Source organism: Podarcis muralis, chromosome 5, assembly GCF_964188315.1.
Source record: "Podarcis muralis chromosome 5, rPodMur119.hap1.1, whole genome shotgun sequence".
Taxonomy (NCBI): Eukaryota; Metazoa; Chordata; class Lepidosauria; order Squamata; family Lacertidae; genus Podarcis; species Podarcis muralis.
In genome coordinates, this window is record NC_135659.1 from 52,609,277 (window position 1) to 52,635,864 (window position 26,588).

The 26,588-nt window shown below is 39.8% G+C and overlaps 1 protein-coding gene across 14 annotated transcripts in view; it reads right to left on the reverse strand.

The window, feature by feature from the left end:
- The window catches only part of PTPRF (protein tyrosine phosphatase receptor type F), a 467,761-nt gene that overhangs the window by 397,976 nt on the left and 43,197 nt on the right, over positions 1–26,588 (reverse strand). For all 14 annotated transcript variants that reach the window (XM_077928818.1, XM_077928817.1, XM_077928822.1 and 11 more), the window contains exon 2: positions 2,852–2,938. The gene's annotated coding sequence lies outside the window, so the exon portion shown is untranslated. The remainder of the gene's footprint in view (positions 1–2,851; positions 2,939–26,588) is intronic.

Consider the following 26,588-nt stretch of genomic DNA (forward strand, 5'->3'; position numbering starts at 1 on the left):
AGAAAAATAATACTGGATTAGATGAGCCTATTGGCCGATCCAGGAGGGCTTTTCTTACATTCCTCTATTATGTCTTTTTGTTTAATCAGTCCAATGTTTCTTGGTGACATAATTATTTATTCCCCCTCAGAATCTGCATTTCCAGATCTTCAGCGCAGTTTTTGACATCTTCGCTTCCAGAACCCTAGAAAAGTACCTACCTATCCACCTGGTGCTCCTACCACAGCACACTACATCACAACATTGTACTCAGTAAAGTGGTTATCCACAATGATCACAAACTCTTTACATCATGGTTTCGTGGAACAAGGACTTCCCAAACCTGGGCTGCATTTATTTGTCAAGCATAAAAATTACCAGTGTGTTATCACCTTGAGAATGCTGCTGAAATCAGTAGAAATAGTAAACCGAAACTATGCCAAAACTTCCTTTGCAAGTCCTCCACAGACATCATTACAAACGCCAAGGTGAGAAGGGATTACAAACTAGAATGAAGCTAGGTAAAGAAATAAAGGGATTTAAATGAATAACTCTCCCTACTAACTTGCAAATTAAAAGCTACCTAAGGAAATAATGCTTAAGAGATAAATTTCCAGGAGTAGCGATGACACAACATAATTCTCACAGATAGCATTAAATCTGTCCAAATGGGTAATAGGAGATTAAAAAAAAAAAAGCAGCACAGACCAGTTCACCTCAACAATTCAGGGTAGATACTAGTTTTAAATTGTTATTTAATATGCACATTTAGCAGATTAATAAATAATGCTAATAAGAGACTATTGGGATTTTAATGCTGCTATTTGCTAAATGATTTGTTTTACTTGATTATTTTAATTTTACTTTTATTTCTTATCTTTTTCTATTTAAGGATGCTACAAACTATCCTCAGCAACTTAATGAAATAAAACCACATTTCCAATTGGCCCAGCTACAGAATACCAGTCCAAATACGGCATTTCTGGAATATTTTCAAAATATACTTGGAAAGAAAGTTCTTACATTTTGCTTAATGAGGTCAATATCCAGCTATAGGAAGATAGCCCTCCAAAGCATTCTCCCTGTATCAGTTTGGAATTATTTCCCTAACATGGTTTAAATCGTGGTTTAAATCGTGACTGAAATCGTGATTGAAATCAAAACTACCCTGATGGAGACAACTGGTAAGGTTTTGGCACTTGCAGGCAGCACAATTGATAAGGGTGCTTTATCACTGTTGCTAAGCAGAGGAAGGAATGTTGACAACCCCAGCTGGGACTCAGGAGGGGGCCTTGCAGAGCAGCAGAAAAGGTTGGGGAAGCTGGATGGAGAAGGATACTGGGATATGTTTATTTAAACATTTTTCTCACATGCACATTATTTCATTCACTCCCTAAGGGAGCTGCCTTTATAGAATAAAGCACAGTTGGCTAACTTTGGTATGCTTTACTCAGAGGTAAAATAAATTGGGTTGCCTTTCTACTGAGGAAAAAATGGCAACATGGCAGTCCCCCTGCCCTGATTTTCCATATCCCCCCCCCCCACAAAACCACTACTGGTCTGCTTGTCCTCACTACGCTGTTATTTATTAATAAACACTAACCACAAAACAAAACCGTAACATACAAAATGAATCAGCAGATACAACCATAAAAAACTAAGCACCTTGTAGCTGCATCAAGTTTAAATTCCTGTAGACTGTACCCTAACACAAGGATATTTTTTGTTTATCACGATTAGCAAAATGTTCTGTGTGTATACATTTTGCTGAGAGTTGTGAAACTGCACGCATTTGTTGCTTATTGTTCTAGATTTGTCTTGTGACTTTTCTCCCAGGAATTCAAAGCTGTGTACATTGTGTTCTTCTTCCCACTTTTATCTCCACAACTCTATTTACTGGATGCTTTTACTGGAAATAGGAGGAGCGAATTTCTGACAACACTGCTTTCCTACTGCAGTATCTTGAAGACTTTCTCGGGGTGTTTGGGAAATCCTCTGGAATAGAATGATAGGTGGCAAAAATCTATTCCTTTCCGTCCTTAACTGAGAACATCCATTGGCTCTCCACCCCTTTTTCATTCACAGAAGTGACACTTTAGATGTAGAACAATACATTTTATGAGGATCCTCTAAGTCAGCCTTTCTCAACTTTGGTTCCCCAGCTGTTGTTAGGCTACCACTCCCATCATCCTGACCACTGGTCTGCTAGCTAGGTATGATATGAGTTGTAGTCCTACAACATCCGGGGCCCAAGGTTGAGAAAGACAGCTCTAGATATGCAGAAAAAACTAGTAACAATAAAATGCAAAACATTATTCTCTTGTATTTTGACAGTTAAAGTAGAGATGCATTCTACCTGAGGGGGCCAGGGACTGATCTGGATATAAGTAAATGTTAAATGCAATTATTGGGGGAGTCCATTAATGTTAGTACTAAAAATACTAATTTAATTAATGTTAGATTGGACAATCTACATATTTCAATTGTGAATGTTGGTTTGGTTTGGTTTGGTTTGGTTTGGTTTGGTTTGGTTTGGTTTGTTTAAACTTGACAGAAGCGGACAAGATCAACTCTATCTCCTTGGAACATTTTACGAACATTTTCAATAGGATACAAATTATATTACAAACAAAATGCAAGAACAATCCTTCCCTTCCAAATCCATTTTTACACATTCGCAATTTGCCAGATAATTTTTTCATCAACTGCAACTTTTTTTGCTTGCTCTTTTTCAAGATGCCTCATTTGAAAGGTTGCACAAACCCTTTATTTGCCATTTTTGAGAAGTCAACTGAAATGATAGGTTTGCAATTAACAAAAATTGCAGTTGTACCCACTCTGTATACACCATATGATGCACACTTATACCCACCTGACTGCAGCAAAGCTCCTCACAGCTCCTTTGCAAGCTGAAGTTGTAGGTCCTTTTCACACTGATCAGACCCATTCAGGTGGTAACCTAGAGAACACAAAAATGGATAATCATAATCTCAGTAAACACTGAAAAGCTTCCCTAAAATAACAATATATGCTTTCAAGTCCACAGGATGATACTAAGAATGTCTGCTTCAGTCCCCTATGCATAACTGGTGCATGTCTGCCAAACAAACTGTAATAAGAGTGTTCTTTATGGCTAAAAGATGCCACATTCTTTCTGAGATGCCTCCAAAATGCTAGGATTATAGGTGGGGAGAGAATTAGAGAAGCACAACTTGGAAACTAGCCTAACTAATTTGTGCCAACAGGGCTCATTTGAGCAAACACTACTGGAATTGAAAGCAGCTTTGGGGCAATGATTTCTTTTTTTCTGGAGTCCATGGGTTTGCCTAGGACACAGAATGATGACTTAAGTGTTACAATAGATACAACCTCAAACTTCCCAAACCTGAAAGACCTGAAGTTCTGTTTTATTATTTATTCATACTTATATCCCATTCTTCCTCTCAATGGCAGGGCAGGGCAGGTAACAATACGGCACAACAATAAGAGACAACAACATTAACAAAATAGCAGTGTCAGCAAGGACTCGATGGACCTTGTGGTCTATTCCAACTCTATGATTCTATGATTCTAAGGAGCTTGATTACATTCCTTGGTAACAAAAAGGTCTTCACCTTGTGCAAAAATGAGGACAACGTGGAGGAAACCTGCTGCCCATCAGAAGATTTGAACTACAATTCAAATCAGCAGCAGCCAGCACAATAGTAGTCCAAAACATCTGGAGGGAACGAGGTTCACAGAATCATAGATTTGGGAGGGACCCCAAAGTTGGCAAAAGCTGTTTTATTATAAATTATGGTTCAGTGTGAAGAAGTGATGTGCTGGTGCACACTGCTCAGAAGTTCCTGAACCACTCCTCCCCCCTGCTACTGCCACATCACAAAGGGAACAAACCAGAGGCTGGCTTCATGTTATGTGCAAACCAGGATTCATTATTTGTTTCCCTCAAACAAATAAGAGAGGTAGGAGCAACTCAGGACTTTTCTGGCAATGTGTACCAGCATGTTGCTCCTTCACAATAAAGTAAAATATAGTTCAATGTTGCACGGAAATCAATATATTGTACCTCACAGGTAATGCAACCTTGTCTTCTACGTATATTCAAAATAGACAGGATTTGCAGAACAGTAACACACCCATTTAATTTATTACACATTTAATCAGGAATACGATGGTGCGTACTAACGTCTCAGTCCTGAAAACACAACCTCAAAACCAAGTATTTCCTGACATTATCCATTTGTTCAATTTACAGCCCCAAATTATAGAAAGCTTTCTTGCTAAGCCTTTGCATGGTTTAAACCGTACCTTCACGAGTGGCGCATTAATTCTTTCAAGGTCAATTATTACCTGGATTTGTGACCCTGAATCTGTAACAACAGGAGCTCAGATCGAACTCTCAATTTCTTACATTTATTGTCAACGGGGAAAATCAGACCCAAAATTAACATCAAGAATTCCTAGCAGCATTTTCAGTAGCTTTTGTTCTCATTCCTTTCTGCTAGATATACTGCAAGTCCAAAGGTCTTGTATTTTCAGGGGCCCCGCTAATTAAAGCACAAACATTTGATGGCATGAAGGTAAAAGTTAAGAAAGGTCAACATTTCTTTCCTTCTGCAACAGGATGGTAGCTGCAGCCTCCCACTAAAATCTGGGAATGATCATGCACTTTTAACTGACATTTGAGAATCACCTGGTGGCTAATGGTAAAATGCTAGTTTATGAGCTGAAGACAATGTTATCTATTGGAGGGCAATGTTTCCCTTAGGCAGAAACACTGACATGCCAAGGCATACTTTAAGCCTCTCCAGGTTTCCCAAAACAAGAACATTCCGAAAGCTGTTAAAATGCACAGAAGCCAATTTTTACAAACAATAATCATACAACAGTCAAATTAAGCAGAAATTCAGGACACAATTGTAAAGCATGAAAAGTGCTCCTCACTTTCTCAACTCAGTGGGTGATCTCATTTACTGAGAAAGATTCCAACATTTGATAGTTTAAAAGCAAGAATAAGCAAAAGCACTTGTAAAATTCCTACACCTTTGTTTCCTCACAAAGAAATGGGAATGTCAGCCTAGGCAGCATAACATTTAGTCTGGCATACAGACTTTAAAATAACTTTATTAAGATTTGGGCGGGTGGGGAGGATATATTTTGAATTTTTGTATCTTTTTTTAAAAAAGGAGCACGTACGCATCTCAAGCAACAGATTTGTATTGTGTAAGCATCCTGAATGTCTACAGAGAACCCAAAATATTAAATATACCCTTTACTAACGAAACTATAATTTTATCTAAGTAGTGCAAATTTCAACATCAGTTTAACAGAACATTATTTAGCATAATCTACCTGTTAAACTCAAATAAAAAAAAGAGGAAAGGCTTACTATTCAACTCAGTATGCCCACACTGATTGGTTCTGTTTTGCCTATTATGCCCAACAAAAATGAACAGATCAAATAATATGCATGGAGTCATATCCCTGAAGACTTAGATTAGCACTTGGTCATAAACTAGGAAAGGGCATCTTTTAATAAATAGCTAAATAAATAAATAAATAAATAATAGTGCTGACCATAGGAAATGGAGGAGAATGGTGTTTCAAAGAACTTGAGGTTTCGGTTACAAGAGCTGGAAAATGCAGTTTTTATATACAGTAATTCAGATTTCAAAAGGTCAGAATATTTTGTATGACATTCCCTTCAAACTTTTTGATCTATAGTTTCAGGCCAAAGAAGTTTCAGAATTCCAGTAAATATTACCAGCATAAGCCTTTACACACTTATCCGCACGTAAACAATTATCTCCAAACCCCCTATATACTCTGCAGATTGACCTATCTGAAAATCCAACTTCCTTACTTCCTTGTTTGTTTGTGCTTTGCTGGTCAACAGCAGCCATTTTCAGGCAGGAATCAAGGAGGGGGATGTGGGAGCAAGATCGGATGAATCAGGGTGCAGGAGAGATTGGAGAGATTGAACAAATCAGGTTTTTTTCATGCATCTCTGAATAAACTGAATAAATCATGCATCTCTGAATAAAATTTTGCTGAATAAACCATTGAAAAAAAGTGAAAGCAGTACGACAAATCCCACATTAGAAATATTTCCATAGGAAATAATGGAAATTGTGGACTTGTGGGGTTCAGGAGCCCCTTGCCTGCGGTGCTGGCAGCCTCTCACCCTTTTTGGAACATGCTCCCTTGTGGAGTGTTCCCTCAGTCTCCTCTCCACTCCCCTCTCCTTCAGAGTCCTCCGGACAGCTGCTGCCGCCGCCCCTAGTTTCTGAGCTGCCCCCCTGCCCCCAAAGAAAGATGCCTCCTCACACTCCTCCCAGGGGCCTGGGACTTGTCTGTCTATTCCCAACAGTAAGGGCTAGCGGACTAACTGGCTGGGCTCCCTTGCCTGCCTGCCTGCCTGCCTGCCTGCCTGCCTGCCTGCCTGCCTGCCTGCCTGCCTGCTTACTCCTTGCCCTCTGACTAGCCCCAGAGGCGCCATTTGCCTGTGAAGCTTGTAGCCAGGGCTGGTGCAACCAACAGCCACACAAGCCTTTGGGAGGTAGAGATGCAAGAGGGCATGAGAGAAGGGAGGGAAGGAAAGAGGGACAGAGGCCACTGTTGCCCGCAGCACCCCTGATCGTCATTCAAGACACCCCAGGGTGCCATGGCACACTGGTTGAAAACCACTGTCCTAAACCTAAAAGGCAAAATTGCAAAGGCAACAGAGATGCTGTCCTTGAAATAAGTCATTTTCTCCACACTAGCCGTTTTACCCAAAGGTATGAACAACTTGAGGGAGGTGCTGCGGTCTAAACCAGTGAGCCTACGACTTGCAGATTGGAAGGTCGGCGGTTCAAATCCCCGTGATGGGGTGAGCTCCTGTTGCTCAGTCCCTGCTCCTGCCAACCTAGCAAGTTCGAAAGCACGTCAAAGTGCAAGTAGATAGATAGGTACCGCTCCGGCGGGAAGGTAAATGGCGTTTCCGGTGCTGCTCTGCTTTCGCCAGAAGTGGCTTAGTCATGCTGGCCACACGACCCGGAAAAACTGTCTGTGGACAATCGCCAGCTAAAGCAACATGAGCGCCGCAACCCCAGAGTCGTTCGCGACTGGACTTAACTGTCAGGGGTCCTTTACCTTTTTATGAACAACTTGAGATAATTCTGCATGTTTTACTTTACTAAGTAGTTCTGGTTATAACCACTATTTAATTACACCCTAGGTTAAGACAACTTTGTGTTTGAAAAACAGTGCAGATTGTGAGCTCTAAAGGGAATGTATTTGTTCCCTACTGTTCAAGACATCTATTCCTAATTGACAGCTCCAGCAAAAAGTAACATAGCATGAAAATCCCTAGGAAAAACAATAAGATGCAAAGAACTCTGTGAAGCTAACCAGCAGCTTGAAATCAATAACAACTTCATAATTTGACAAAGGAGATTAAATGATGCTGTGCAAATTACTATCAGCATTCCTCTAGCAAATTCAATGAGGTGATAAAGGCAGGATATTATGCTGACAGATGCCAAATGCTTTACATTAAAATACTGGCACACGGAATGTGGTCTTCAATTCTTGTTATAATAAGCATATTCTACTAGAAGACTAAAAATTTGGCCCTCAAGTGCTTTTTTACTTTAAAAAGAGGAGACAAGAAAAGATAAACTAGTAGTAGTAGCAAAGGAAACCTAAGATCATACATTAAATAGCAAACGAAACATTAAACATGTGTCAGCTTTGTCCCTTTAATTTTATCCTTTTGGGATTGTTTTTTAGAACCAACACACTTCTCTTTAACTTATTTTATTCAAACCTCTAAGAACTACAAACAGGAAACTTGTGAAGATTAATTAATGAGGCAAGTTGAATTGGAAAAGGGACATGAAACAAGTTGCTGATGCAAACCTAACTGGATAACAGAAATCCAGAGGAATAAAAAAGCAAACAGAACCCAATGAAAATAACAATCACTACAAATATATATGTATAATGAATAATCAATAAAAATGAAAGTATTTTCAAGGTTTCTATTTAGAATTTTCAAAGTGCAACACAGATTATTTATCTATTAACTGATCAATAACCAAACATTCTAAATATGGGTAAGTGTTCAGCATTAAAGGATTTTTAAATACAGGTGTTTTTACTTTTTATTGCAGGGTTTCACTGATGGAAAAATGAGTTTCTTTCATTTATTGTGACTGGATTATTTCAGTAAGAGTAGAAAAGTTTTCTGTCACCAGGGGAACTTCAGATTTGCGTGGGCATCTCATGGGCAAGGTATTTTTAATTATTAGCAAATGTGTCATAAATTTTAAATTACTAACAAATTTGTCATTAATTTTTGTAAACTGTTTTCTTATAGCCATTTTCAGTAACAATGAGTGGTGTGACAGCTCCAATGACAGTAAGAGCAGGAAAAGAAAACTCTAAAAAGAAACTCAGACGATTTTGCCATTAATTTTAAAGTTTATACACGGAGTACATTGCCCATATTTACTTACTGATAATAGATCATATGGAGTTTTACTCCCCTATTGATGGGTCTCCCATGAGTACAGACCAACAGATTATCTGTCATCAAGATCTGTAAGAACTGTTGACAAAAATCATATTTGATGTAAAGACCTCAGTTTTACATTTGCTACATTACAGATGAGCTGAGAGTTAAGAAGGGCATGTATAAGAAATGGAAGAAAGGGGAAATCACAAAGGAGGAGTATACACAAGTAGCCAACAGTTGCAAGGGGAAGTCAGGCTGGCTAAAGGTCAGAATAAGCTCAGGCTCGCAAGACAGCTTATAAATAATAAAAAGGGTTTCTTCGGCTATGTCTGCAGTAAGAGAAAGAACAAGCACGTGTTGGGTTTTCTGCGTGAATGAGATGGGGAAATGCTAATGTATGACAGAGAGAAGGCAGAACTACTCAGCGCCTACTTTGCCTCTGTCTTCACCCAAAAGGAAAACAATGCCCAACCTGGTGATAACAGAATAAATGATGCAAGAAGGAAGCTGCAGCCCAAGATGGGAAAAGAGACAGTAAGCAAACACCTTGCTACTTTAAATGAATTCGAATCTCCAGGGCCTGATGAGCTGCATCCAAGGGTACTAAAGGAGCTTGTGGATGTAATTTCAAAGACTTTGTCTATTATCTTTGAGAAACCCTGGAGAACAGGTGAGGTCCCTACAGACTGGAAGTGGGCAAATGTTGTCCCTATCTTCAAAAAGTGGAAAAAGGAAGACCCAAGTAACTACCAACTGGTGAGGTTGACATCAATAACAGGGAAGGTCCTAGAGCAGATAATTCAGCAGTCGGTCTGTGAGCATTTAGAAAAGGAAGTTGTGATTACTAAGACCCAGCATGGGTTTCTCAAAAATAAGTCATGCCAGATCAATCTAATTTTTTTGATGGAATTACAAACTTGGTGGATCAGGGAAATGCTGTGGACATAATGTATCTTGATTTCAGTAAGGCTTTTGACAAAGTCCCCCACAATATTCCCATGAGAAAGCTGGTAAAATGTGGGTTGAATGAGGTAACAGTTAGGTAGATTTGTACCTGATTGACTGACCGAACCCGAAGAGTACTCATTAATGGTTCCTCATCATCCTGGAAAAAAGGTAGTTGTTAAATTCGCAAGCCAATGCTTTGAATTTGATTTTTCTACAGAGATCTACAAATTTTTGCTGCATCTTTTTGAGGTTGTTGATGATCCCATGCCCCACCACGTAGCTCCAAGCCGATGTGAAAAGCAGAGGTTGTTAGCCGAATTGTGTGCTGCTATTTGTACTAGAAGTCAGTGAGGAAAAAGCTTAACTCATTTTGTGTCTCTTTACCTCAATAAGAAAGGCCTGTCTAGTCCAGCATACTGTTCCCACAGTAGACAACCAGGTGCCTATGTAAGCCTGAAAGCAGGACCTAGTGCAACAGTACTCTCTCCATTTGGGAATCTTTTACTGCCTACAACAATAGAGGTAAAACATAGCCATATCCTCCATGAATTTTCCTGACCTCCTTTTAAAGCCACCCATATTGATAGCCACAACAACATCCCATGGGAGCAAATAGTTTTAACTATGAATTTTTCTTTTCTATTAGGTGAATGTGTCACTAAAAACCAAAATAATAAAAACTGAAACTCATAAATACCTCCAGATTTGCTCTCATGTATGCAAACAAACAGCAACACTGCTGGGAGAGAAATCTTAAGAATTAGGCCACAATAATGCCAAGAGGGCATTTTCTACCAAACTATGCCATGCAAAGCTTCAGAGAGGCACTATACAAAAACTATGTAATAGTCTTTGTGATGCCAATACTATTTGCTATATTACATGCTGTAATGTCTGTCTATGAAGTTGTAAGTAAAGATTTATTGAGCTGATTCCATATTGAGTATGTATTAGTAAAGATTAAAAATTGCAGGCCTGTTATAGCAAAAACAGCAATGAGTCTTTCGGCATCTCAAACGCAACAAGAATAATTTTTGCATATGCTTTCATTCTGAACTATAATTTATTAGTAAACTTGATTCTATTCCGTTAGGACTTAAGACCAAAGTTCTGACTATAGCTGGGAAATAAACTTAGCATACCTTTTTATATTTTAGCTTAAAATGTCACAGTGAGTCTAACATATTCCATAGCCTTACAATTTCTTATCCGTATCACATGTGTGGCTTATATGTGTATGCATAACTCAAATCCAAATGGGCTCTAATCCATGAAAGCCAATGCCACCATAAATCTGTTCATCTGTACCAACAAAAGATTCTGTTTTGCTTTTTCTGAATGTTACTGTCTTACTGAATGGCAAGGATAAGCAAATTGTTTTTAAAATGGAAAGCTATGCAATAGGTCTAGCCAAAAAATCAGCCTAATTTGTGCAAAGCACAAATTTTATTTGTTTGTTTATTTGTTTATTTGTTTTATGGGAAACAACTCTGAACAGATGCTGAATAATGACTGGGAGAGTTCTGTCCTAAAATGTGTGATGTTGTATTTGGTTTTGGGTTGCTCTATTGGTTCATAATCTAAAGTACAACTGATAATGGACCAAGATTTGATCAATAATCATCTGTCAATCACCTTTCTTATTCAAATAGAAATGCAAGATTCCAGATGCTCAGTAAAATTTACTTCTATCAAACTGCTTGTTTTACTTCCATCCTTTGTTTTCTCTCCCTGCATTTATTCTTGCATTGAAAACATGTTTGGTGTTTGTTTTAAAATTCAACAGTCATGTCCTTTAAGATGTCTGACTTGAGCACAGTGACACATGCCTTGGTAAGGTAATGTGAAGTAAAGGTAAAGGACCCCTATGGGTAAAGATGACTATGGGGTGCGGCACTAAGCTCACTTTTCAGGCCAAGGGAACCAGTGTTTGTCCACAGACAGCTTTCCAGGTCATGTGGCCAGCATGACTAAACCACTACTGATGCATGGAGGACCATGACAGAAGTCAGAGCACATGAAAACATCATTTACCTTCCTGCTGCAGTGATACCTCTTTATCTACTTGCATTGGTATGCTTTCGAACTGCTAGGTTGGCAGAAGCTGGGACAGAGCAACGGGAGCTTACCCCGTCGTGCAGATTTGAACTGACGACCTTCTGATCGGCAAGCCCAAGAGGCTTGGTGGTTTAGATCACAGTGCAACCCACCTCCCTCTACATCACACTTCCTCAACCTCGGCCCTCCGGATGTTTTTTGGCCTACAACTCCCATGATCCCTAGCTAGCAGGACCAGTGGTCAGGGATGATGGGAATTGTAGTCTCAAAATATCTGGAGGGCTGAGGTTGAGGAAGCCTGCTCTACATGCCTGTGTGCAAACTAGATCATTGTGGGAAAGTTTTTTAGTTTTCTAAAAGTTTACTTGACTGACTTCTTACCCAAAAAGTTCATTTCACATATTTACAAAATATTAAGTAGGTAATAATGCTATCGTGTTTTACTAAAATGCCACTGAAGTCTTCTTAATACTACTGATCCGGCAGCAATTAAGGAACTCTGCAATATCTGGACTACTCCTAGTCCCTAGGATTTCTCCAAAGCCTGTTATAGATTCTTCCCATTAAATTCCCTCCATCACTTGCCTTTTACAGAAATGAGCTCATTTATTTTTATTTTTACTACTCTACTGACCCACCCAGAAGCAAGGGCAGAATGGCAATCCAAACATCTGTTCATACAGGATGCTGCATAAACAGCAGCAATACTGTTTATAAATAGCATAATCTCTATTTTTTAAAGTTTCATTTCGAGTCACCTTATCTCTAAAAAGAGAGAGCAGAAATAGAAAGGGTCCAGAGACAGGTGACAAAAGCGATTAGAAGCCTGGAGAGGCTTACACATGGGGAAAGATTTAAAAGATTAGGGCTCTTCATCTTATGGAAGGAGGTGAAAGGGAGGAGGCTTACCAGAGATATCAAAGCAATGAAGGACAGGGGGATGATTACACAGGGCAGGCACTTTCCCTTCTCACACATAAACACACAGCCCTGAGAAAGAAACAAAGCAATCTTTGCTCTCCTTTGTCACTCTGAAAATAATAATATATGGTATGGAGAATAGCAGAGAATAGCACCCTCAGCCTTGGCTGCTAAAGCCTAATCACTAACAGAAGCTTGAGCTTGATACTATGGGCTTTCTGAATGCTCTGTGAGAACCTGGAAGCCAGCATTCACTGGTTGAACCCAGTTGGTCAATTCAGTTTCATCAATAGAAAAAGGAACCAACACTCAAATGACTTATTGGTCTGGTTCACACTAACTACTAAGCCAAACTATGGCTCAGCATGAAAAAGCAAGCATGGTGGTGCACATTTAAAAAGTCACAGCCACCTTGCTTCTCTCCCCTGGTCCTGCTGAGATGCTACTGGGAGCTAAGCCAGTACTAAGTGTGAACCCTATGCTGTGGTTTGTTTGTCTTGCTGCATTCCCTGTTGGCCATCCATCCAAGGGGTCACGTGTGGGTCATGTCCAAAGCTAAATTGGGTTGTGGGTATGGTCACCTCACAGTCACTCTCTTATATACATTTAAACCACAAAAACATACATGAGTATCCCACACATGGGTGCACATAGACATGAACACGGTTCCTTAATTTCTCTAAATTATATAGCCAGTAATATAACATTTTGCTGCATAAACAAGCCACTTAAGAAGCCTAAGGATCTGGGTGACCAGGGTTCAAATCCCCAGTCAGCCATGAAGCTCCCTGGATGATCTTGGGCCTGTCACTGTCTCTCAACCTAACCAACCTCACAGGATAATATGGAGTGAGGGGAGCAATGTACACCACCTTTAGCTTCTTGGAGGAAAGATGGGATATATATCTAATTAATAAATAATCAGCTATCTTGAGAGAAGTAGGGGGTGATGAGAGAGTTGGTAACTTTTTAAAAAAGGGAGGGGGCTGGATTTATTTTTGCACATTTTTTAATGATGAGGCCGCTCCGGCATTGCTCCTCTAACTTCCTTCCTCTCACACAATGGAACTGTGACTGAAGTGAAAATTTCAAGCACTGCCATTCACCAAACATAGCACAAGGGAAGAGCAACTGGCAGGAGTGCCTTCAAAAGAAGCCAGCATGGGCTGCAAGGGGAGCAGGGCACCACCGTGGCTTACCCTGCCAACCCTTATTTGAAATTCTTAACACTACTTACATGTGCTTTGGACTTCTTAATCGATTTTGCTGCTGCCACTGCAACACAGGCAAAATGACAGGATGTTCAGGGAAGTGGGCGGGGGGGGGGGTGGAGGAGAGAAGCTGAAGTACATAAAAGCCTTCTGGAACCACTGCCTTGAACTCATTCATCTGCCTTGGAGATGAAAGGCAGGATATGAAATGTGATTAAATAGTCCCAAGCTATTTGCAAACAATGGGACAGTGCAACTATCTCATAGTTTCTTAATAATATTATGGCAAGTTGATTCTGCATCATCACAGCCACGTAGTCCTTAGTCTCCTGTTTGAAAAGAACTAGCACTGACCATCTGGGATTGTTGAGAAAACTGAAGAGAAACATTATTAAAACAGCATCCTGATATACTAAGCAGTACATTTATGGTACCTTGCACATTCCACTTCACATCCAACAGATCACTTTTAATGCCATAAGTCTGCCAATTTTCAGAATTGGCTTATAAATCGCCCACTCTTCCTGTATAAACAGCTGCTAAGTTTTTATTGCCAGCTTCACTGGAAATTATAAGAATTCCTTGCTAAGAAGATTGAAGGCCACTGATAATTGTCTCTTGATCCCAAGAACAACTTATAAACAAGCAGATTAAATTTGACTTCTGTTAGTCACATTTATTTTCACACTTTTGTAGTAAACTTAAAGGATATAGCAATCTTAACAACCAGTTGAAAAAACAAAAAGCAGAATGAATCATTCGGACTATTTAAAGAGAGCTTTTAGTATTTTGCTGTCATGTCCAAGGCAGATCTATTTTTGATGTAAAGGGATCAGTTTTAGCAGGAATATGCATACATTCAGTGAAAAAAAGTGCTTTGAGGGTTATCATCTGGAAGCACTTGTGGCACGTTTGTTACATTCCCCACTCCTTAGTATCATTTTGCCTTCTTGTAGAAGACAGACCTTCACAATTGAACTGAAGAGCTCACATTTTTGTAAACATGCAACATGAAAATAAAGCTGGACAGATGGACAGCACACACCCTGAAGCCTACACTACCCTTGTTTTCCTCATCATTGAATAGGCAACACATGTTCAACACAGCACTTCAGCAGCCACTACTGTTCTCGGGGATAAACTGTTAGGCACAAGATGCTCTGGGCAAGAAGCTAACCCAAACTTCCATATCCTCTTCATGAGAGTTATCAACTAGGCTGAACACTAACCTAACCTAACCTAACCTAACCTAACCTAACCTAACTGGCTTTAACCTCAACTTTATGTTTTAAAATTATACTCATTTGTTGTAGACTGGTAGCAAGCTATATAAACCAAGGTGGGATTTCTTGAGCAGCGGTGGTCACATTTCAAGATTTCTACTAGAACCCCAAAATCCACAAACCAAGGCCATTAGCCCAGGAATTTGTGATCAGTATCAGAACCAAGCTCACAAGCTGATTCTGACTAAGACAATAATTCTTTTTCATCAATATAATTTGGGATGGAGGAAGATCAGCTTTTCAGTTGTTGGTTATTAGAGAACTTAAGAGTCAGAAAAACTTGCCGATCTACTGCAGATCTCCCAGAGATCTATCAAAACGGAAACACTGAGATAGCTGTTAGTCTTCTGTAGCATGACAAGAAATAAAGACTGCTGTTTGCTTTCTCCCCAACCCTTACCTTCACATAAAAAACCCCCTGTAAATCTATAGACACTACAACTCCCATCAGCCCCAACAAGCTGCTGCAGTCCCAAAACATATGGAGAGCTCTAAGATGGACTCAATAGTCCCTATATTTTGTCACTTGCAGCCCTAGTCTCAACAGCTGTAATTCAATGCAGATAGTTAATGGATCTGAAATTTACCATGCTACCAACAGAAGGCAACCAATCAATAAGTTGTTCTTCCACTTTATTGTGAAACACAATAGTCATCACCACCACTGAGAAGTCACCACAAAGGAGAATTTCAGTTATGCCAATAATGCTGCCTTCTACAGCCATATATCAAGGGTTTTAACACACGTATTCCACAGCTGAAACAAATGAAGTGCTATTTTTATGCCCCTTCTGTGTCACAAGAGAAACCCTTGTACTAATGCAAGTGATGTTAAGAAAAACACCAGCTCCCAGCTTTTAAACTAAAAGCCACCCCAAAAATGTATTATTAATCCCTGTGTTCATATTGCAATTCATTTTATCCCTGAGGATTCCAAACTGCTTTACACAAATGTTACAATCATGCCTTTGGGATTCCCTGTTACTCCTCCCTGAGAGAACAGCAAGAAAGCATCGGCTTTCTTTTCTTTTTCACTGCCAGAGCAGAGGAGCTGGTGATAATCCCCTCCGAATGCAGTATTTAACACCTATCAGGTAGGTGACAAGTGCTGCAGTGTAAGGAGGATTAGCACAGTGCAGCCCTTTACAGTGGAGTGAAATTCTCTGTAAGCAGCAGAGTGAAGTTGCCATGGTCTGACCAGCACTAATCAATACTCCCCCCCCCAATCTTTCTCATACACGCACACACACACACACCAATATGTATTGTCTTGAAAAATCTGTGTATCACACAAAGAAAAATGAAGGTTAAGGTGATAAAAGCTAGTTAGCACGCTCTCTCTCTCTCTCTCACACACACACACACACACAGATAAATTGATGGGTAGGTATCAAGTGGAAGAAGTGTTGCATAATAATGATTAACAATCTCATTTTAATCAGAGGTATTCTTCAAACGTTCACTCACATTTGTTAACAGTGACTGAAGCCCATTTAACACCAGAAATTCCTGGTCCCACAGCAAGCACAGCCCAGTTCCAATTCAGCAGCAGGGAACTTGAAATGCTATGTTATGTGATGGCTGCTGGGATTTCACATTATCCTGAAGGCAAGGTAATAAGAAGTATTGGCAATCCCTATGGCCACAGAGGACTGATCCTTTTGAAGAAAGACAATCAGCATAAAGATGGTGTTACCAATACCAAGGAACAATGTAGAACCAATTAGCCCAAAGAAACCTGGGCAGAGATTAAGCATCACTAGGAAGCCACTGGCTATATTATAACGCCCTAATTCAACCCCCTTGAAGTGTTTAGATCCTTAAGTGATCTGAGTTATCTGGGACACCCAAACTAATCCAGTAATTCAGATGTATTAAGGGTTGCATCCCAAAAGGCAAAGGCTATGGGTAGGAAATATTGACTTGCTGTTTACACCTCAGGTAGCCCCAGGTCCTCTCTCCATTCCATCCTTTAAACATCTGATATCAACAGATGGGACCTTCCTGCACCAACAGACATGAAAAGTCAGAGAAGGATGGGATGCCAATGGCATAGTTGACCAAGTGGAAGTGAGGCTGCAATTGGGGAAGAGGAGGAAGGTGGTAGTAGGCATTGCCAGGTCATCAGCAACTGCCTGATAATGGAACTGGGCTTTAGTACTAGAATGTTTGGGTCTTTTCTCTCTTAGGCGCCAATAAACTGCAACCTGTTCTCACCCAGCAATGCATGTTACTCCCACTGCTTCTGCCCAGTTCTCCTGTTGTGGGCATATACACCATTAACGTAAGTATACTGTTGTCTCATGTGCTAGATGTGGACACAGTTCAAATGTCACTCCCTTCCACCAGGCAACTAGGTAGAAAGATTGAATCAGTCACACACACACACACACACACACACACACACACACACACACACAGAGAGAGAGAGAGAGAGAGAGAGAGAGAGAGATATCATTCTTAACAACCATCAGGTTTTAAAACTCCTGTACAGAAAGAGCAAGCTTGAACACCAGTTTCAAAAGTATTAATAAAATAAATTAAAACGTAAATTCTTTTCAGACCTCAGGGGGGCACTCTTCACCCAAGCCATGATGCTGGGGCAAGTTTCAAGTGCCTGAATTCCAGGACCTATTTGAGATTCCTGTGTTCTGCTGCCTAAAAGCTAGCCAGACACAAGAGGCAGGCGAAGGCTTGCATTCACATGTTTAGTTGAGGCTATTATAATCCACAAGTCCTCTCATGTCTCTTCCAGTACCTGCCTTCATCACTCAGATTAAACCAAGTCATGAACTCTTCCCTGTGCTTGTTTTTTAATTACCAGGTTTGTACAGCCATGCCCTTAATGATCACTTATCCAATCAAATAAAGTCTAGAGTTTGTGCATCACAAAATTAATTTTAGCCAAAACACCAATTTAAAACTTAGTTTGCCCATGGATATACATGGTGGCATGTCACATCTACAGCATTTCTTCCAGAAAGCCTTCATATTCCCATCAGTTTTAAACTGAGTAATGATTATCTAGTCAGAAGTAGGCTGCATTCTTTTATATATTAAAGCTAAGTGTACTCCCCTAAGGCTCAGGGTGGGTATCGCAATCAAAAGCACCTTAAAGATTAACGTTTCAGAATTTAACAAACAAAATAGGGCTGTGCTATAAAAAATGCCCCATATTTCTTTATGCTCCCAAATTATTGAATATGCATGTGTATAAATATGGCCAAAGCCAGTTCACAGCCCCTTTCTACTGACTCTCAAGCCCTCCCCCCCCAAAAAGCCACATTCTCATATTTTAATTATTGCAAAGCAGTTTAAAAAATAATTTGCTAAAGTGTATTGCACCAATTCCCACTGCCTTTTTCCTCAGCTCATATTTCACCACTGTTTCCCACTCAAAGGTGCAACATATCCATGAACTCTGCTTAACACCTGGGCATAATTCTGCTTCACCATGTTGTGCTGTCCTCTGGCACTGAGAGCACTTGACCTCTCCTGCTCTGTTTGTGGCACTGTGGCTACGCTTTTCAGAGTGCTGCAGTAACCAGTATTTTGTCAGCTGAAAACTGACGTTCCAATATGACGTTCCGTATACATCGGCCACATCTTAGTCTTTGGTTGTAAAGTTTCACTTGTTTTCAAAAACATGAGGTCAGCAATTCGTGCGGTCAGTGTGTGGCCTTGACCCAGCTCTGCACAGGTGCTACCATCTGCCTCCTGATCTTGGTCCCAGAGGCCAGGTCCTAGCACTGTGATGTTGGTGTTTTCCCTTCCCAGTGGGGGAAGCTAGTTCTTTTAAGGGGGCAGCTGGACTCTTTCCCCTCCTTCCCTTATCCTAGCAGGAAATGAATTTTTTGAAAATGTCACTGGCTTTCCAATGATCTTTAAGTCATGTACCACCCAGTGTGCAGCTAATAAAAGTGTTCTCATCTCCAACAGCATGGGAACTCGTGCAGGGATGGCTAAACAGCTTTAGCATTGCTCTAACTAAACTGACTACCAATAGTTAATTATAGATAAACCACCCTGGGGTGGACATCATTATTGGAGACTGAGGCCTTATTACAATTTTCCTTAAGTCTGTAAAGAATCAATTTAGAATAAATTGAAATAGGGCACTTATTGACCTGCAACAGCAGCAGATAATCACTAATACATACACCTTATAATCGGCATTTTAAAAGTAATTAAAGAAGTGGCATATCATCCCTGCTGTTGAGCAAAGATGTTATTAGAAACCAAACACAGCGAAGTCTCATCATAATATCGGGTTTACTTTTGCAACATAGGCTTTATGAGTCTGTTTTTTAGTGCAAAATTATTCATTTCCCCCTCAAAAATGCAATTTACTTCCATAAGCATCAGATTTCCCACCCCACCCTTTTCACACAAAGCAACCAGGTGAAAGCACCAAGAAATATATGCTTCAAACGGCCCAGTTTTCAATTTTCAAGTGAGAGAAAAGATACGAGTTCATCATTAGCAAAAGCCAAAAATTCTTTCAACGTATTCAGGATAATTAAATATTTATTTCCTGTCTGTTCTGGCATTAGAGTTCCTGAGCTAGGAAAAGATACTTAAAGGGCATCTACACTATAAATGTAGTGTACCAGTTTAACTGGTGAGATGATAAAAATTCTGTTAATAGAGCCTTCTCTCCATCTCACTCATCAACCATCAAAGACATATCAGAAGATTCCTAGAAGCAGGGTTATTCTTAAACCAACCTGGAATGTAGGTATGCAAGACCCTGAATCCTTTTCCAAATCTTCATATTAAAGTTTATTGTCAGAAGACTAATCACAAAACATCTGCATGGGTCTCCAGATTATAATATTGACACAAACTGCCTGCAAGAGCTGTATTTAGAAAGGTCCTACAGGACACCTATAGGGTACACTGTAAGTATTTAGAGCAGGAACATTAGAATAATAGGCTGGTTTTAATGCTACTTAAGCATTTTTCTCTACACACAACACATGCTATTTGTTTTGCTGGGCCATTTTGAAAAGGTCAAAGAAAATTGGGTAAAGGATCCCTGATCCACCTTATCTTGTGTACAAACAGAAGTTCTAAAAAAGAGTATCACGTATAGAATACAAATTCCTGTATACAATGCATTGTATACAGTGAGCATCGAAATGCAGCTTAATAAGAAGACCAGAACAATAAACACTGAAGCCCTGGACAAAGCAACAAGGTGAATTAAAACAATTATAATAAATTTAATATAGTATCTCTTCTTATATTTAAACTATTTTGCACATACAGCTTTCATAAAGGATGTGTAAGTGTTCAAAAACAAATTGTCCACTTTCCTGCCAAGAGAACTCAATATCATTGATTAATAATCACTAACATTCACACACCTTACCATAGTGATCTCCAAACAATTTTGTTGCAAATGAATGCCAGCAGAGTATTGCATTTTAGCTTTAATCATGCATATATGCCACTGTATTATAATCATCTGTTTAAGCATTAAAGTAATCCAAGTTTGTTCTCTGTTCTGCAGGGAACAAATTAAATAAGGTGCAGAATTTTGTAGAGGGAAAAGATTTCTAATAAGAGGCTGATTTGCTGCTGTATGGTATCTGCAGTTATATTTAAAATGCATGAAGGTTTGATGACATCTCTCCCTGCAAAGTTGACAGTATAAAGCTCAACTAGAGGGTGGCTATGGCAACAGCAATGGGAATAAAGAGAATGACGCTGAGCTGCTTAAACAGATACTCAGGATTTTCTTTGTTTTCATTCATAAGGGAACAGATAAGCAGGAGACTGGAGGTGGGGGGAGGGGCTTCTGGAAGATAAAAATATTTAAAGAGTAAATATAAGGAAAGAGTATTTTACTATATAGATAACGTGGGCATGTGCACACACACAAGTATGTTCCACTTTATAATACAAACCCAAAAAGCTTTAGAGAGATTCCACATTATAGCTTGTAGTTTCAGCCTATCAATGTGCTAGGCTGCTTTATTATCTTCCATATTACTTTCTCTACCAGGGGGTAAATCTGTTGTTTTATCTTTAATATCTGTAATATGTTTTCCTCTAACAAAAGGACAGCACCATTATTTCTCTTTTCTCTAACACTAAATGTGTTTTGGATCCTAACGCTATGCCAAATACTACAAACTAAGCTGCAGTCATCTTCTCTTTTATTAATTTCTCTCCAAAGACAAATCCAGAAAGGTAACGCCGGAAATTTGAAGTGAGAATGATTCTACTTCAAAGCAGGAGAGAGCAGTCATCTACAAGGAAAAAATGAAACTCTGCAGAAGCCTATCCAAGTGTAAAGTCAGTGTACTCTACACAGTGTATATGCTTAGTGTAGCATCAAAAAAAGAAAAAAGCCTTAGCAGACTCAATGCAGTATTAATAAAGTACTAATCCTTTTGCCTGTCAGAGCTGTTATCATTGCTCCATGAAAGTGAAACTATTAGTATGCTTTCATCAGCAATTTCTAATGTAAACTTCTGGAAAACAATGACCCACAAAGTTAACTGGTAAGGAAATTTTACCATAGCCGATTAGCTATTCTTTAAGAGGGCATAAATACACTAAACCGCTAAACAGTCCTCCCTGGCACATGCGCTTGGTTATGTCAAATGAAATTTTTGCAGCCAAGCCTACGGAAAAAGGAGGTTGTGCCAAAGCAACAGAGGAATGTCCCTGTTTCGCATGAGCACTATTACCTGCACCAACATCATTTCTGCCAGGATCCCACCAGTGTTTGTGTAACACACACAGATCAACACCATGCCTGATTCTCCTTTTTTAATAGCACTATCTATATCCATTTATTGAGCTACCACGATTACACCATAGTCTTGCTTGACCTGAGCAGGCTTGCCTGACCTGTTAAAGCAGCTGACTTTGTGGATTTGTAAAAGATGAATCAACTCATTTCTTCCGGTATTATTTTATCAGTAATGCAAAATACATGGGAATGATTACCACAAAAAAATGGATCAAGCTCCTGTAGGAGGAACCCTAGTGAAGGAGGCAGAAGACCCATCTTGCCCAGCATCCTGTTTCCCTCGGGGGCCACTGGGAAGCCCACAAACAGGACCAAGGCACAACAGCTGTTGTTCCCCAGCCACTCATATTCTATGACCGTATCCTCCATGAATTTGTCTAGTCCCCCATTAAAGCAATCTAAATTGGTGCACATTGGCACACCTTGTGGCAAGTAATTCCAACTTATTCTTCTCTATGACACAGTATGACACATAGACAACTCCCTCCCATCTGTCCTAAATCTTCTACCACTTAGTATCACGGGATGACAATGAGTTCTAGTATTTTGAGAATGCGAAGGAGGAGAAATCTGTTAATTTTCTCCACACCATGCATAATATTAAACTCCTCTAAGCCCCCAAAGTTGCAATCTTTCCTAACAGGAGTTTCTCTAGCCCCTTATTTTAGTTGTGCTTTTCTTATAAGGGGAACAAATATGCTTGCATGTGCAGCTATTAGCTAGAGTTTAATTTCTAGCATTCTACTGAAATCTCTGCAAACACAAACGGTGAGACAGTCATAATTTTGGAAGTAACTTCTATTTTTAGCTGAAATGCATCCAGTTAGCAAAAAAACAGCTCCTACTTTCAACCCTTTTTGATAAGCAGACCTAACTGTAGGGCTACGTTTATCTCATACAGAATTTAGGGGGACAGACATACTATTCAAACAAAACTTAAGGATAGTTTGCACAGTTATCATTAGGTCTCACTGTACAGTCAAAAGAGGAGCTGATGGATAAGAGAGACTGCTGCTTTTGTCAAATGGGGGGGGGGGTGACAATGGTGACAAGAACCTACTCAGATTCATTTATTAACTTCATTAATAATAAAAGGATAGAATAACCACTTCAACTGAATTTTCAGGCACTAAAGGAGGAAATTCCGCAAAAATGGGAGTGGGGTTCATCCTGAAAGTCAAGGGATTATAGATTCCTGAGGCAAGGAAATAAAATGTTGTTTAATCTGGAATAGTTGTCAAAAGAGCACCATCCTCCACATGTTAACTCAGAAGTGTTCAATGGGGTTTACTCCTACAAAGTATATCAAGAGCTACAGTGGCACTTTGGTTGTCAAACAGCTTGGCTCCCGAAGAAACCGGCTCCCGAACATCGCAAACCTGGAAGTAAGTGTTCCGGCTTGCAAACGTTTTCCAGAAGCCAAACGTCTGATGCGGCTTCCGATTGAGTGCAGGAAGCTCCTGCAGCCAATCAGAAGCTGCGTCCTGGTTTTCGAACATTCCGGAAGTCAAACGGACTCCCAGAACGGATTAAGTTCGACAACCAGGGTACCACTGTATAACCTAGGTGAGATATACTGTAGAAGAATGCGTATCTCTTCTGGCAAAAATATCAGTTGCAGAATTCCCTACCTATTAATATCAAGCAAGCATCATCAGTATTAAAGTTTGGATAATTCACACTATCTTTCCCTGGAGTACGATCAAGCTAGCTATTATTGATGCATTATTGTCTGATTGAATTGTATTTTATCTATTAGATTTATATTGCTTTATGAGATTTTATGACATTCACCACTGACTCAATGCTAAACCAAACTATGGCTTACCAGGAACCAGCAAGAGTGCTGGTGTACAGGAAGAAAATCATGCCATTTTGTTCCTCCTTGCTCCAGCCACATCACCAGGAGCTAAGCCATGGTTGGCTTAACATTATATCTAAATCAAAGGTTGTGGTTTGTTTTCCCCAAAAGAAACGACAAGCAGTAACCCAAGAACAAACCCTGGTTACAAGTTGTGGTTTGTTTGGAGTAAGACAAACAAACCACAAGTCCACATTCTCATGGAATGCTCACTTGGCTTCAGTAGCACTTTGGAAACAGGACCAGGGACAAACCACAAATCCAGGATCAGATGGAACACTAAGCTAAACCATGACTTAGATCACAATAGCATGGCAGTAGTAGGAACAGGAGAGGAGTGAAGTGGCCACAATTTTATCCTTGTGTCCCAGCATACCTGATCATTCACAATAACCCATAGTATCGTTATGTATCATTATGTGTGAACTAGGCCATTCTTTGATTAATTTATAGAAATGTATATGTCATTTAAAGTAATTGATGACAATGGGAGCGGGGGGGGGTGTCCACAGCATTCCGCTTTCCAAGGGAAATTTGTTTCAGAGATTCACACTTGGCAGAAGAAGATTGAAGGCTAGTAAGAGGAATTATTAAAATCCACACCTATTAAACAAATCAGTTTAACTCTATGAAGATATATGAATTTGCAAAACTGAACTACACTAAAAACAAAGCCCAGAATGATAAGATTTTGCCAAAAGTAGAGTGATAATAATCAAAGTAGACCCACTAAAATCAATGGACGTAAGGATGCCTTAGTTGGCTATCACCCTGAGAAAGTATCCTCTTGCCTTGATTGCTGCTGTTTCATTATAAATTCAGAGCAGCAACTAGCATATCCATACACTAATTGCACAACTTCCCAAACTACATTCTTACAAAAATGAAAATACATTTAATGCCTATATAGTGATCACAGCAGCCAATAATTTGCCATTTACTGCCATCCCACATACTCAAAGCAACATCCGCAACATATCTGTCAACCACCACCAACTAATTACACCCATGGAACCTTGAGTCTTTTCACTATGAAGTATCTACAAATAAGGTGGACAGCTTAAACATTAAGGTTTTTTACACCTCTTAATAGTCTATATAATCTTGTACAGAGTATATTAATCCTTGGGCGTTAATGAAAAATGCAAATAGCACCAGATAGAACCAGAGAGAACTGATCTTAGAAAGAAAAGCTTGCAAAATGTCATAGTTTTAACACTTCTACCTCTCACAGAGCATGACTTGAGACAATACTACTAATCTTGCAACCAATCTTGGTATCTTCTGCTGCTGTCCTCAAATGTCTTTACTGCATCTGAAATGGAACTTTTGCCATCTTCCCATAAAACTGGCAGAAAATTAAGGTACATTTCATGTTGTTCTGCACTGGTTCTTAATGTCTGCAAAGGAGGCAAAGGTGCAGATATTGATGACAAGGAACTTCTCTGTTGTGGCTCCTTGGCTCTGGAAATGAGATTGGGGGTAGCAACCATAGCTCGGTGGTAGATCATGAAGGTCCCATGTTTTTCACGAATAAGTTCTCAGGTTCAATCCCTGGCATCTCTAGTTTAAAAAGATCAAAACTTCTGTCTGAGATCCCTGAGAGCCTCTGCCAGTCAGAGTAGGCAGTACTGGGCTAGATGGACAAAGTTTCACCTAAGTATAAGGCAGCATCCTATGTTCCTAATTCCCTGCCCTGGGAGAGTCACCTGTCTGACTCCTAAAGACTTCTCCAGACCTTACAGTTTAAGGAGGACTTTGGAATTCTGGAATGTGGTAAAGTTATTTGTTAGGGCTGTTGGTTTTGGGATTTTGCTGTGTGTGTGTGTACACGCCCAAGCATGCATGTGAACAATGTCAAGAACTTAAATGAGGCTAGTTTAACATGTAAGCAAGTGTTCAAGTAGTAAATAAAATCAAGAAAATGCAGACATGTGATTCCTGCTCCCTCACATCACTTGCACTCTCAGAAAAGGAACGCATCAGAAAATCTTACATTTATACAATGTTATTTTGACTTATCTTTCAAAAGACAGGCTAGAAATCTTGAGGGAATATCCTATGGGAATATCCTAATTCCAGTGTAAGGCATTATGATGTGTGTGGACTAACAAATCAAGCAACACCTGCTATATAGCAGACAGGATGATAGTGACCAAAAAAGTCTACAGTCATCCTAGGGCTATGGCAGGCAACCACACAGGCTACATTTATTTAATTACATTCCTAACCCAGCCTTCCTCTCAAAGGAACACAGGGTGGCAAACAAGATTACACCTCTGGGGAAAGCAACACTATGCTGCTTTCACTCGGAGGAAATGTGGTTTGTAAAGGTTGACATTTTAGTTAGTTGATACATCTAATTAATTTAAGGCATTGCCTCTTCAGCAGAAAAGGATTCCAAAACAGTTTGTCAGGAGCAGACAATATAATTTCTGCCCTTAGGGTTTCAAGGTAGAAACCATGGCACAAAAGAAAAGCAGGTTAAGGAGGGAAGAGGAAATCTAGTAAAGTCAGACGCCAGTTCTTGAAGTTACAAAAGATATTATTATCATGATCAGCTTGAGTGGAAATAGTTTAGGGAAAGAAAGAGCCAAATGTTGCTGGTCTCTCAGCAGAGTTGATGGAGTGCCCCTGCAGTCCCACCTATCCTTTTGCTGCAGTCTGATAGAATTTCATCCAAACATTAACAGCATGCCTAGTGAGGTTACTAGAATCAAGCTGCAAGAAAATAAACTATCAAAGAAAATGCAGTCTGGTGACTGACTATCCTTTGCCCAGCACAAAGAGAAAGATGCTTCCTTTTCCTCCCAATACCTCCACGCAAACATCCCCCCAAAATGAGTTCCAGAAGCATCTGCTGCTTCAACAGTGGTGATGGGACAGCACCCTTAAGCACAGCTGAAGTCAACAGGCTGGCTAGCTAAGGGGAGTGGGGCGACACAGGGCAGTCCACATGGAATACACAGCTGTCTCATTCTGACTAATGTTAGTGACAGCCCTGAATCCTACCCTTCTTCCAAGTTCCCTGGAGGGCTTTGGAAAAAAGCAGTCCATTGGA